At 45.2% G+C, this 12983-nt stretch overlaps 1 protein-coding gene across 2 annotated transcripts in view; it reads left to right on the top strand.

Moving 5' to 3' along the window:
* Nucleotides 1-12983, top strand: part of WNT11 (Wnt family member 11) — a 147830-nt gene that overhangs the window by 75477 nt on the left and 59370 nt on the right. The window lies entirely within an intron of this gene.

Here is a 12983-nt window from a genome sequence, read left to right on the forward strand (position 1 = left end):
AAGATCATGCAATAACTTATAGAAGTGTCCTTATACCCTGATATGTTTGCATAGGAATTACTCATCACCCTATATAAAAGATTCAAGATTCAAGATTCAAAGAAGCTTTATTGGCAGGACCAAATACACATCAGTTTTGCCAAAGCAAGTGTATAGAGGCAATAGGGATAGGGACTGAGGGGATGTTGGGTAGGAGCTGTGGGGGGAGGTGGATGGGGCAGATCCAGGTTGGGGGCTATAGTCCATGGCATAGGGGAGGTGGATGGGGCAGATCCAGGTTGGGGGCTATTGTCCATGGCATAGGGGAGGTGGATGGGGCAGGTTCAGGTTGGGGGCTATAGTCCATGGCATAGGGGAGGTGGATGGGGCAGGTCCATTGTGGGGGCTATAGTCCATGGCATAGGGGAGGTGGATGGGGCAGGTCCAGGTTGGGGGCTATAGTCCATGGCATCATAGTTCTCTTTCTCGCAGTCTATGACATTCGAGAAAGAGAACTATGATGCCATGGACTATAGCCCCCCAAAAGTCACTACTATACTATACTATACTATACTATACTATACTATACTACTATAAAAGTCACTACTATCTTATAGTAAACCCTTTGTTTATGAGCAGCTCTATACTCAGATGTTCAGTGAAGCAGTTCTCACCCCCTCTCACAGCAGGAAGTCCCAGCATGATCTCTAGTGCCAGTTAGCAGATGGATTACAACCAGCCTCATGTAATCAGACTCTTATTTTTCTGTAAAGGTGGAGAAAGTCATCACCACCCACACTCAGCAGTCAGCAAATTCTTCTGTTCTGGCAAGGGTTTTGATTGACAGAAGGCTAGGCTTCTCTATAGCTACAGTGCCACTGAAAGCAGTCAGTTCCACTGCACCCTCTGTAGCCGAGCCTGTACCATGTTAGGACATGAAGTGAGTTTTCTTAGATTGGGCACCTGGTTCTGTGAAAAAAAAAAAATTGATTTCCGAATAAGCCCATTGACTAGTACGATTCTATATACCATTGTGGACTGAGAACGAGTGAATACCAGAACCAAAGAAGTGAACAAATAGAAGATGAAATATCAGTCTTTATTGATCAAATATCAAACTACAAAGATTAAAATCGGATAAAAGGTACTTCACATATACAAGGACACAGAGGAATGACCTGGTAGGAATAGCTACATGACCAAGATTAACTTATCTTTAGGAGGGACTAAGTCAACATAGTAGAGTGGAAAAAATCAACACTCTAGGGTGGTGTTAAATCAACACTGTAGGGTGGGGTCAAATCAACACTGTATGGTGGGGTCAAATCAGCACCGTAGGGTGGGGTCAAATCAGCCCTGTAGGGTGGACCCAAATAAACACTCTAGGGTGGGGTCAAATCAGCTCTGTAGGGTGGGGTCAAATCAGCTCTGTAGGGTAGACCCAAATAAACACTCTAGGGTGGGGTCAAATCATCTTTGTAGGGTGGGGTCAAATCAGCATTGTGGGGTGGACCCAAATGAACACTCTGGGGTGGGGTCAAATAAGCACTGTAGGCTAAACCCAAATAAACACACTGGGCTGAGGTCAAATCTGCATTGTAAGGTGGACCCAAATAAACACTCTAGGGTGGGGTCAAATCAGCTCTGTAGGGTGGGGTCAAATCATCTCTGAAGGGTGGGGTCAAATCAGCTCTGTAGGGTGGACCAAAATAATTACTCTAGGGTGGGTTCAAATCATCTCTGTAGGGTGGGGTCAAACCAGCCCTATAGGGTGGACCCAAATAAACACTCTGGGCTGGGGTCAAATCAGCATTGTGGGGTGGACCCAAATGAACACTCTGGGGTGGGGTCAAATAAGCACTGTAGGCTAAACCCAAATAAACACACTGGGATGAGGTCAAATCTGCATTGTAAGGTGGACCCAAATAAACACTCTAGGGTGGGGTCAAATCAGCTCTGTAGGGTGGGGTCAAATCAGCTCTGTAGGGTGGACCCAAATAATTACTCTAGGGTGGGGTCAAATCATCTCTGTAGGGTGGGGTCAAATCAGCCCTGTAGGGTGGACTCAAATAAACACTCTGGGCTGGGGTCAAATCAGCATTGTGGGGTCGACCCAAATGAACACTCTGGGGTGGGGTCAACTAAGCACTGTAGGCTAAACCCAAATAAACACACTGGGATGGGGTCAGATCTCCAATGTAAGGTGGACCTAAATAAACACTCTAGGGTTGGGTTACATCTGCATTGTAGGGTGGACCCAAATAAGCACTCTGGGGTGGGGTCAAATCAGCACTGTGGGGTAAACCCAAAATAAACTATCTGCGGTGTGGCCAAATGTACTAATGTATGTTTCTAATACTTCTACATGTGGCATATAGTAGAACTCTATTACATAGGGAACAATGGGTCATTGGACTTTGTTACCACCATCCATGTTCAGCAAAACAAGTCAAATTCTGATTAGGAACCTAGAAGTTGCTACATCAAAACTAGAGGAAGGCCGTGTAGATTTCCTTGTTTTGGCTACAAGCAAATGATGCCATCCATCATGATCAGTGATTGTCTGCAACTATAGCTGTGGAGACAGTGACGGACTGAGGAGGGCAATCAGAGATTTATCACTATTTTGAGGTTCGAAACCTCCTCTAAGCTCAGACTTTATTCAGCAATTTTTAATTTTTGCTTAAAAAATATTCAAAAAAGTATCGATCAGGCAGAGTAATTGGTGGCAAAAAGGGCATGCCGTAGGTTTTGGGCTATACTGGACTGGATTATAGGTTGAAGCCTCACTGAGTGAGAGTAAAGGGAGAAAAAAATAAATCTAATGACTGACAGGCTAGGAGGAAGCTGGAGATGGAAAGAAATACGGGAGAAAAACAAAAATGAGATTAAAAGATAAAGAGGGGTGAGCAAGAGGTAGGCACCAAAAACAAAATGAGTCTAGGAGTCATACGTAGATAAAAATAACAAAATTAATATAAATGTCCACAATAAGGAAAAGGTAAAATACAACTTTTTTAATTTGATATGAAATAAAACCTAAAATAAATACTTAAATAAAAGTAAGATTATTTAGAAACCAAAAACTATTAATTTTCTGATGGGATGTAATAAAAACATAAACAAAAAATTGATAAAAATGAAAGGCCAATCATTTTAACCCTAAGGGGAAAATGAAACATGTGTTAAACTATGAGATTAAATAAAGAAAATAATAAAAAAAAGAATAATTTTTTATGAAAGGATGTAAGTGCTATATAAAATGATAAAGAAAATAATAAAAAAAAAGAATATTATTTTATGAAAGGATGTAAGTGCTATAAAAAAAGATTCAAAACTATAAAAATAAAAAAATGCATGCTAAAAAGTTAGCAGATTTCTAGCACGGGTGATCTAGTTCCTGGCCGTGGTTGGGCAAATTTCCATCCAAAGCGTACAGCATCTAAGGAATCTATGATGTTAGTTTGGGCGCATTGGACCCATGATCAGGCCAGAATTTGTGGCCATAATACGGGTGCAAAAACCCTAAAATATTGCAATAGTCTAATATTCTGATGCTGCCCTGTAATGATAAGTCTAAGGAAGGCCACATATTGATCCAGTTCATCATTCTTTCCGCCTTTTTTATTGGAGAAAAAGTTTGTTTTTTAGGCATTTTTATTCTCAAACAAAATTCATTATGGCTTTTGCACCATTTTTATATTACTTTTCTTTCGGTCTTTGTCATTGTTTTTGTATTTGCTGATCAATGTAGACACGGTTTTCATTACCCTGATTTTTTTGGTTACTTGTTTTTGTTTTTACCCTAGTGGAGTACAAAATCTGTTTAATTTAATGTTTATGCAGATGAATACTAAAATGCAACATGTGAAAACTTATTATTATTATTATTTATTATTATAGTGCCATTTATTCCATGGCGCTTTAGGGTATGTGCACACGTATTCTGGAGGACTGCGGATTTTTCCGCAGCGGATTTGGAAAAACCGCAGTGCAAAACCGCTGCGGTTTTTCCTGCAGATTTATCGCGGTTTCTACTGCGGATTCCGCTGCGGCTTTACACCTGCAGTTTTCTATTGGAGCAGGTGTAAAACCGCAGTGGAATCCACACAAAGAATTGACATGTTGCGGAAAATAAACCGCTGCGTTTCCGTGCGTTTTTTTCCGCAGCATGTGCACTGCGGATTTTGTTTCCCATAGGTTAACATGGTACTGTAAACTCATGGGAAACCGCTGCAGAAACGCTGCGGATCCGCAGCTAAATCCGCAGCGTGTGCACATACCCTTACATGTGAGGAGGGGTATACATAATAAAAACAAGAACAATAATCTTGAACAATACAAGTCACAACTGGTACAGGAGGAGAGAGGACCATGACCGCGAGGGCTCACAATCTACAAGGGATGGGTGAGGATACAGTAGGTGAGGGTAGAGCTGGTCATGCAGCGGTTTGGTCGATCGGTGGTTACTGCAGGTTGTAGGCTTGTGGGAAGAGGTGGGTCTTCAGGTTCTTTTTGAAGGTTTCGATGGTAGGCGAGAGTCTGATATGTTGTGGTAGAGGGTTCCAGAATAGGGGTGATGTGCGAGAGAAATCTTGTATGTGATTGTGGGAAGAGGAGATAAGAGGCGAGTAGAGAAGGAGATCTTGTGAGGATCGGAGGTTGCGTGCAGGAAAGTACCGGGAGACGAGGTCACAGATGTATGGAGGAGACAGGTTGTGGATGGCTTTGTATGTCATGGTTAGGGTTTTGTACTGGAGTCTCAGGGTAATGGGGAGCCAGTGACGGGATTGACAGAGGGGAGAGGCCAGGAAAAAGCGGGGGGACAGGTGGATTAGTCGGGCAGCAGAGTTTAGAATAGATTGTAGGGGTGCGAGAGTGTTAGAGGGGAGGCCACAGAGCAGGAGGTTGCAGTAGTTGAGGCGGGAGATGATGAGGGCATGGACTAGGGTTTTTGCAGATTCTTGGTTTAGGAATGTACGGATCCGTGAAATATTTTTGGGTTGAAGTCGGCAGGAAGTGGAAAGGGCTTGGATATGTGGTTTGAAGGAGAGATCAGTGTCAAGGATTACCCCGAGGCAGCGGGCTTGTGGGACTGGGGAGAGTGGGCAGCCGTTTACTGTAATGGATAAGTCCGTTGGGGGGTCGCGTGAGATGGGGGAAAGATGATGAATTCTGTTTTGTCCATGTTAAGTTTTAGAAATCTAGCAGTGGAGAAGGATGAAATAGCGGACAGACATTGAGGGATTCTGGTTAGTAGGGAGGTGATATCTGGTCCAGAGATGTAGATCTGTGTGGTCCTCAGCATAGAGGTGATACTGAAAGCCATGAGATTCTATGAGCTGTCCCAGGCCAAAGGTGTAAATGGAGAAGAGCAGGGGCCCTAGAACTGAACCTTGTGGGACTCCGACAGATAGGGGGCGAGGTGAGGAGGTGGTGTGTGAGTGGGAGACGCTGAATGTCCGGTCTGTTAGGTATGATGAGATCCAGGATAGGGCCAAGTCTGTGATGCCAAGGGATGAGAGGGTTTGTAATAATAGGGAATGGCCCACTGTGTCAAAGGCAGAGGACAGGTCCTGGAGGAGGAGGAGGAGGATAGAGTAGTGTCCCTTGCTCTTGGCGGTTAATAGGTCATTGGTGACCTTAGTTAGGGCAGTTTCAGTGGAGTGGTGTGACCGGAAGCCAGATTGTAAGCGGTCAAAGAGGGAGCAGGAAGAGAGATGGGAGGACAGTTCAAGATGGACGTGTTATTGAAAGGATCATACAACATTTTAGTCTAAAAGGTCACACAAAAAAAGGCAGAAAAGAAAAACAGAAAAAGAAAAACAAGTGAAGTCGAATTCATATACAAATCTACACGACTGGTCTACACAAATGTGTGTGGTGGCTTTTTTTGGACGAAGACAAGATTATCTAAGAACAAATCAAAAAGTAAAAACTTTCCCAAAGTAAAATCTATGTTTTCGTTTTACTTCCCTTCCAAATATAATCTTTGTGCAATTACTGTGAAAAGGATCAGAATGAAGACATAGCCAGTATCGGGTCACTCATGCTTGTTTTGGCCACATGGAAAATCACAGACCTTGGTGTGAACTCTCGACCTTGTGTAGAAATTGCACAAAAAACAAGGGAGTTCCTTTTAAAACCACACTTTGATGACAAGAAAGGGCAGAAAAAAAGACCCGAGCAATGAAGGAATGAATGTGGGGGGTAAAATGCAAAAGGTTAAATAAAAAAAGTAAGAGATATAAGAGGATGAAGGTGTATATCAGCCATTTTTAATTTTGCATTTTTGTCATCAATTTTTCTCTTTTTTTTCTCAAGGAGAGAGGAAGGCAAATACTTCTTAGCTTTTTTTCCCAATCCCATAACATGCATGATATTGATTTGGATTTTTATGTACATCCAGATAATAAATTAAATGAAGAAAAAAAAGGTAACAAAATGTGAAAAAGGGATATTTTTAACAATTAATTAGAAAATCATAAGAGAGGAGAGCAGATACTGATTAAAAAGGATAACACAGCTCTGTGTTTTAGTGATACTCTTAAATATGTGAAAAAAACTGAATCTGCAACTCTCCAAGGATCTGGTATCATATTGTAAAAGTGGAAACTAAAGTACACAATGCAAATTAAATTTAAGTCCTAGAGGATCATTTTAATACTTCCAGGGACGTTTAAGCTCAGTAGAGACGTGTAAGTAGCAAAAAGTACTGACCTTGTACAACAGAATATCCCTTCACAACCAACCATGAGACCGTTCATGTAATACTACCCCTATTATGGAACATGTTCTACTTCAACATTGCTCCCCATGTACACAAATATATGTACTGAAGTCAGGAGTGAGAGGCGTAGCTAGAGGTTCAGCTTTGGGGGCGAGAAACATTTAAATGGGTCCTAACCAGGTAAGTCTGTGTTACACCAATGCCGACGTCCCTGCATGCTCCCTCTACTACCTCCCAGCAGGGACGCCGACATACTTACCGCCTCCACTGGCTCCCTGATTTTTAAAAGGGGCAGCATGCGCACTTGGGAAATGTTCCCAGTCAATGGCTGGGAGGCATCAAGTATATAAGGCACGCTCCCCAGTAGGGAGGGGCCTGAGCAATATTCTCCATTCAGTGGTTTTGTGCAGTGGTTTTAGTGAGTTGCCAGGTCCCTGTGTCCCTTACTGTTTTAGTCTGAACCTTATCCTATAACCCGTTTTGTTTAGCCCTAAATCCTGAAGCCACTTCGGCGGTATCTGTGCCTTGAAGCCGCACCTGTGGTACCTGAATCATAACATCGCACTTGCTTTTCCCGATGATGAAGCTGAACCCACGGTACCTGAACCCTGATTCTGCTCCCTGTGGTACCTGAGCCTGAATCTGCACCGCAATATCTGAACCTTGATGCCACTCCTTCAGTACCTGAGCCTTACACCGCTCCCAAGGTACCTGAGCCTAAATCTGCACCCGCGATACCTGAACCTTGATGTCACTCCTTCTGTACCTGAGCCTTACACCGCTCCCAAGGTACCTGAGCCTGAATCTGCACCCGCGATACCTGAACCTTGATGTCACTCCTTCAGTACCTGAGCCATACACCGCTCCCAAGGTACCTGAGCCTGAAGCCGCACCCATGGTACCTGAACCATGATGTCACTCCTTCAGTACCTGAGCCTTATACCGCTCCCAAGGTACCTGAGCCTGAAGCCGCACCCATGGTACCTGAACCATGATGTCACTTCTTCAGTACCTGAGCCATAAACCGCTCCCAAGGTACCTGAGCCTGAAGCCGCACCCATGGTACCTGAACCATGATGTCACTCCTTCAGTACCTGAGCCTTACACCGCTCCCAAGGTACCTGAGCCTGAAGCCGCACCCATGATACCTGAACCATGATGTCACTTCTTCAGTACCTGAGCCATACACCGCTCCCACGGTACCTGAGCCTGAAGCTGCACCCATGGTACCTGAACCATGATGTCACTTCTTCAGTACCTGAGCCATACACCGCTCCCAAGGTACCTGAGCCTGAAGCCGCACCCATGGTACCTGAACCATGATGTCACTCCTTCAGTACCTGAGCCTTACACCGCTCCCAAGGTACCTGAGCCTGAAGCCGCACCCATGATACCTGAACCATGATGTCACTTCTTCAGTACCTGAGCCATACACCGCTCCCAAGGTACCTGAGCCTGAAGCCGCACCCATGGTACCTGAACCATGATGTCACTTCTTCAGTACCTGAGCCATACACCGCTCCCAAGGTACCTGAGCCTGAAGCCGCACCCATGGTACCTGAACCATGATGTCACTCCTTCAGTACCTGAGCCTTATACCGCTCCCACGGTACCTGAGCCTGAAGCTGCACCCATGGTACCTGAACCATGATGTCACTTCTTCAGTACCTGAGCCATACACCGCTCCCAAGGTACCTGAGCCTGAAGCCGCACCCATGGTACCTGAACCATGATGCCACTCCTTCAGTACCTGAGCCTTACACCGCTCCCACGGTACCTGAGCCTGAAGCTTCACCCATGGTACCTGAACACTGATTCCGCTCACTGTGGTACCTGAGCCTGAATCTGCATCCGCGATACCTGAACCTTGATGCCACTCCTTCGGTACCTGAGCCTGAAGCCGCACCCATGGTACCTGAACCATGATGTCACTCCTTCAGTACCTGAGCCTTATACCGCTCCCACGGTACCTGAGCCTGAAGCTGCACCCATGGTACCTGAACCATGATGTCACTCCTTCAGTACCTGAGCCTTATACCGCTCCCACGGTACCTGAGCCTGAAGCTGCACCCATGGTACCTGAACACTGATTCTGCTCATTGTGGTACCTGAGCCTGAATCTGCACCCGCGATACCTGAACCATGATGTCACTCCTTCAGTACCTGAGCCTTATACCGCTCCCACGGTACCTGAGCCTGAATCTGCACCCGCGATACCTGAACCTTGATGTCACTCCTTCTGTACCTGAGCCTTACACCGCTCCCAAGGTACCTGAGCCTGAAGCCGCACCCATGGTACCTGAACCATGATGTCACTTCTTCAGTACCTGAGCCATACACCGCTCCCAAGGTACCTGAGCCTGAAGCCGCACCCATGATACCTGAACCTTGATGCCACTCCTTCAGTACCTGAGCCTTACACCGCTCCCAAGGTACCTGAGCCTGAAGCTGCACCCATGGTACCTGAACACTGATTCCGCTCACTGTGGTACCTGAGCCTGAATCTGCACCCGCGATACCTGAACCGTGATGCCACTCCTTCAGTACCTGAGCCTTATACCGCTCCCAAGGTACCTGAGCCTGAAGCTGCACCCATGATACCTGAACCATGATGTCACTTCTTCAGTACCTGAGCCATACACCGCTCCCAAGGTACCTGAGCCTGAAGCCGCACCCATGGTACCTGAACCATGATGTCACTCCTTCAGTACCTGAGCCTTACACCGCTCCCAAGGTACCTGAGCCTGAAGCCGCACCCATGATACCTGAACCATGATGTCACTTCTTCAGTACCTGAGCCATACACCGCTCCCACGGTACCTGAGCCTGAAGCTGCACCCATGGTACCTGAACCATGATGTCACTCCTTCAGTACCTGAGCCATACACCGCTCCCAAGGTACCTGAGCCTGAAGCCGCACCCATGATACCTGAACCATGATGTCACTTCTTCAGTACCTGAGCCATACACCGCTCCCAAGGTACCTGAGCCTGAAGCCGCACCCATGGTACCTGAACCATGATGTCACTCCTTCAGTACCTGAGCCATACACCGCTCCCAAGGTACCTGAGCCTGAAGCCGCACCCATGGTACCTGAACCATGATGTCACTTCTTCAGTACCTGAGCCATACACCGCTCCCAAGGTACCTGAGCCTGAAGCCGCACCCATGGTACCTGAACCATGATGTCACTCCTTCAGTACCTGAGCCTTATACCGCTCCCACGGTACCTGAGCCTGAAGCTGCACCCATGGTACCTGAACCATGATGTCACTCCTTCAGTACCTGAGCCTTACACCGCTCCCACGGTACCTGAGCCTGAAGCTTCACCCATGGTACCTGAACACTGATTCCGCTCACTGTGGTACCTGAGCCTGAATCTGCACCCGCGATACCTGAACCATGATGTCACTCCTTCAGTACCTGAGCCTTACACCGCTCCCACGGTACCTGAGCCTGAAGCTGCACCCATGGTACCTGAACACTGATTCCGCTCACTGTGGTACCTGAGCCTGAATCTGCACCCGCGATACCTGAACCTTGATGCCACTCCTTCGGTACCTGAGCCTGAAGCCGCACCCATGGTACCTGAACCATGATGTCACTCCTTCAGTACCTGAGCCTTATACCGCTCCCACGGTACCTGAGCCTGAAGCTGCACCCATGGTACCTGAACACTGATTCTGCTCATTGTGGTACCTGAGCCTGAATCTGCACCCGCGATACCTGAACCATGATGTCACTCCTTCAGTACCTGAGCCTTACACCGCTCCCACGGTACCTGAGCCTGAAGCTGCACCCATGGTACCTGAACACTGATTCCGCTCACTGTGGTACCTGAGCCTGAATCTGCACCGCCATACCTGAACCTTGATGCCACTCCTTCGGTACCTGAGCCTGAAGCCGCACTCGCGGTGCTTGAACTCTGACACAGCTCCTGCGGTTCCTGAACCTGAAGCCACTCCAGCGGCACCAGAACCTGTAACCATTCCTGCCGTACTTGAACCAGCACCAGTGTCTATCCTGTTTAGCGTTCCTGTGTCTGTACAGTCGGAACCTATTCCAGTATTTGAATCCCGTCCTACACAGTGACCTAGAACCCGTGCTGTCTGAACAGTGCCCGAATCGGGCTCTGCCAGTGACTCCAAGTACTTGTCTGCGATTTTGACCCCAGGTGTCAGCTGCTGCAGTTGCAGGGAATTCCCTGGAGTGATACTTGGTGGCTCCCTGCAGCTCAAATCTAACTCCACCATCAGGAGCTCTAGCGAACACCGGGTAGCCACTTCACTACGCCCCTCTTAGGTAAGGCCGGTCCCATGGCACAGTGGGTCCACGAACCACATGTGTTACACCCTGATTGCAACTACAGTGTCGTGCCCTATTATAGGGGAACCTCGCCAGATGACCGCACTGTTACTGAAAACCATATAAAGACCAACACTGTTGTTACCGCCATACGATGACTATATACTGATAGATACCTGTCCTGCAGAATATATAAGAGCTCACAGCACAGTTACAGATGATGACTTACAGCTGACTTTCTTTCCGGTGGAGTCGTTCATTTTTTCCGTTTTTTCCAACTGGCCGAGACCGACATGACGACTTCTCCAGCCAGGACTCGGCTGCAGAGATTACAACAAAGACAAATCTTACTTCTTCAGCCCCATCTCCATCTATTCCCAACCTGCACTAACGCCTCATCCTGCTGATACCCCAATACTGAGCCGCTGCTGTATGTGTCCTTCTTACTGCACCTACTGGTGGTACAAACTGCCCCACATTATACTGCCCACCACTGAGCCCCTTACAAAATAAAATGCCTTTTTTGTGCCCTCTAGAGGTCAAAATTGACCCCTAGAAAAATAGAAAATATTAATGCCCTGTACAAATGCTCTAGAAAACAATGTCTACATTTTGCCTATAACAATAATGTTTCTTAAGAGCCTATTTAATATTCAATAATGTCCCTTGAGTTCTCCTCTATTCATAGTATAATGGACTTACAGCTCTCCTATAACTACTATAATACTGCCCCTGTGTACAATTATATTACTACTATAATACAGCTCATATGTACAAGAATATAACTACTATAATACTGCTCACTATGTACAAGACTATAACTACTATAATACTGCTCCTATATACAAGAATATAACTACTATAATACTGCTCCTATGTACAATTAAATTACTACTATAATACAGCTCATATGTACAAGAATATAACTACTATAATACTGCTCACTATGTACAAGACTATAACTACTATAATACTGCCCCTGTGTACAATTATATTACTACTATAATACAGCTCATATGTACAAGAATATAACTACTATAATACTGCTCACTATGTACAAGACTATAACTACTATAATACTGCCCCTGTGTACAATTATATTACTACTATAATACAGCTCATATGTACAAGAATATAACTACTATAATACTGCTCACTATGTACAAGACTATAACTACTATAATACTGCCCCCTGTGTACAAGAATAAATCTACTATAATACTGCCCCTATGTACAAGAATATAACTACTATAATACTGCCCCTATGTACAAGAATATAACTACTATAATACTGCCCCTATGTGCAGGAATATAACTACTATAATACTGCCCCCCAAGTACAAGACTATAACTACTATAATACTGCCCCCTGTGTACAAGAATATAACTACTATAATACTGCCCCTATGTACAAGAATATAACTACTATAATACTGCTGTTATGTACAAGAATATAACTACTATAATACTGCTCCTATGTACAAGAATATAACTACTATAATACTGCCCCCTATGTACAAGAATATAACTACTATAATACTGCCCCCTATGTACAAGAATATAACTACTATAATACTGCCCCCTATGTACAAGAATATAACTAATATAATACTGCTCCTATGTACAAGAATATAACAACTATAATACTGCTCCTATGTACAAGAATATAACTACTATAATACTGCCCCCTATGTACAAGAATATAACTACTATAATACTGCCCCTATGTACAAGAATATAACTACTATAATACTGCCCCTATGTACAAGAATATACCTAGTATAAAACGAATAAAAGAGAAAAAATAGCATATGGACGGCACTACCCCAACTAAATCCATAATCTTCAGGAAAGCCGGTACTAAAAAGCTATATCATGTCAGCAACAGCCATGGCGAAAAAGATATCGGGTGCAAAACCATGAAATAACATATGTGTCCCAGGTAGCAAAAGAAAAAAGCAGGATGCAC

This window comes from Ranitomeya imitator, chromosome 3 (assembly GCF_032444005.1).
Source record: "Ranitomeya imitator isolate aRanImi1 chromosome 3, aRanImi1.pri, whole genome shotgun sequence".
Classification (NCBI taxonomy): domain Eukaryota; kingdom Metazoa; phylum Chordata; class Amphibia; order Anura; family Dendrobatidae; genus Ranitomeya; species Ranitomeya imitator.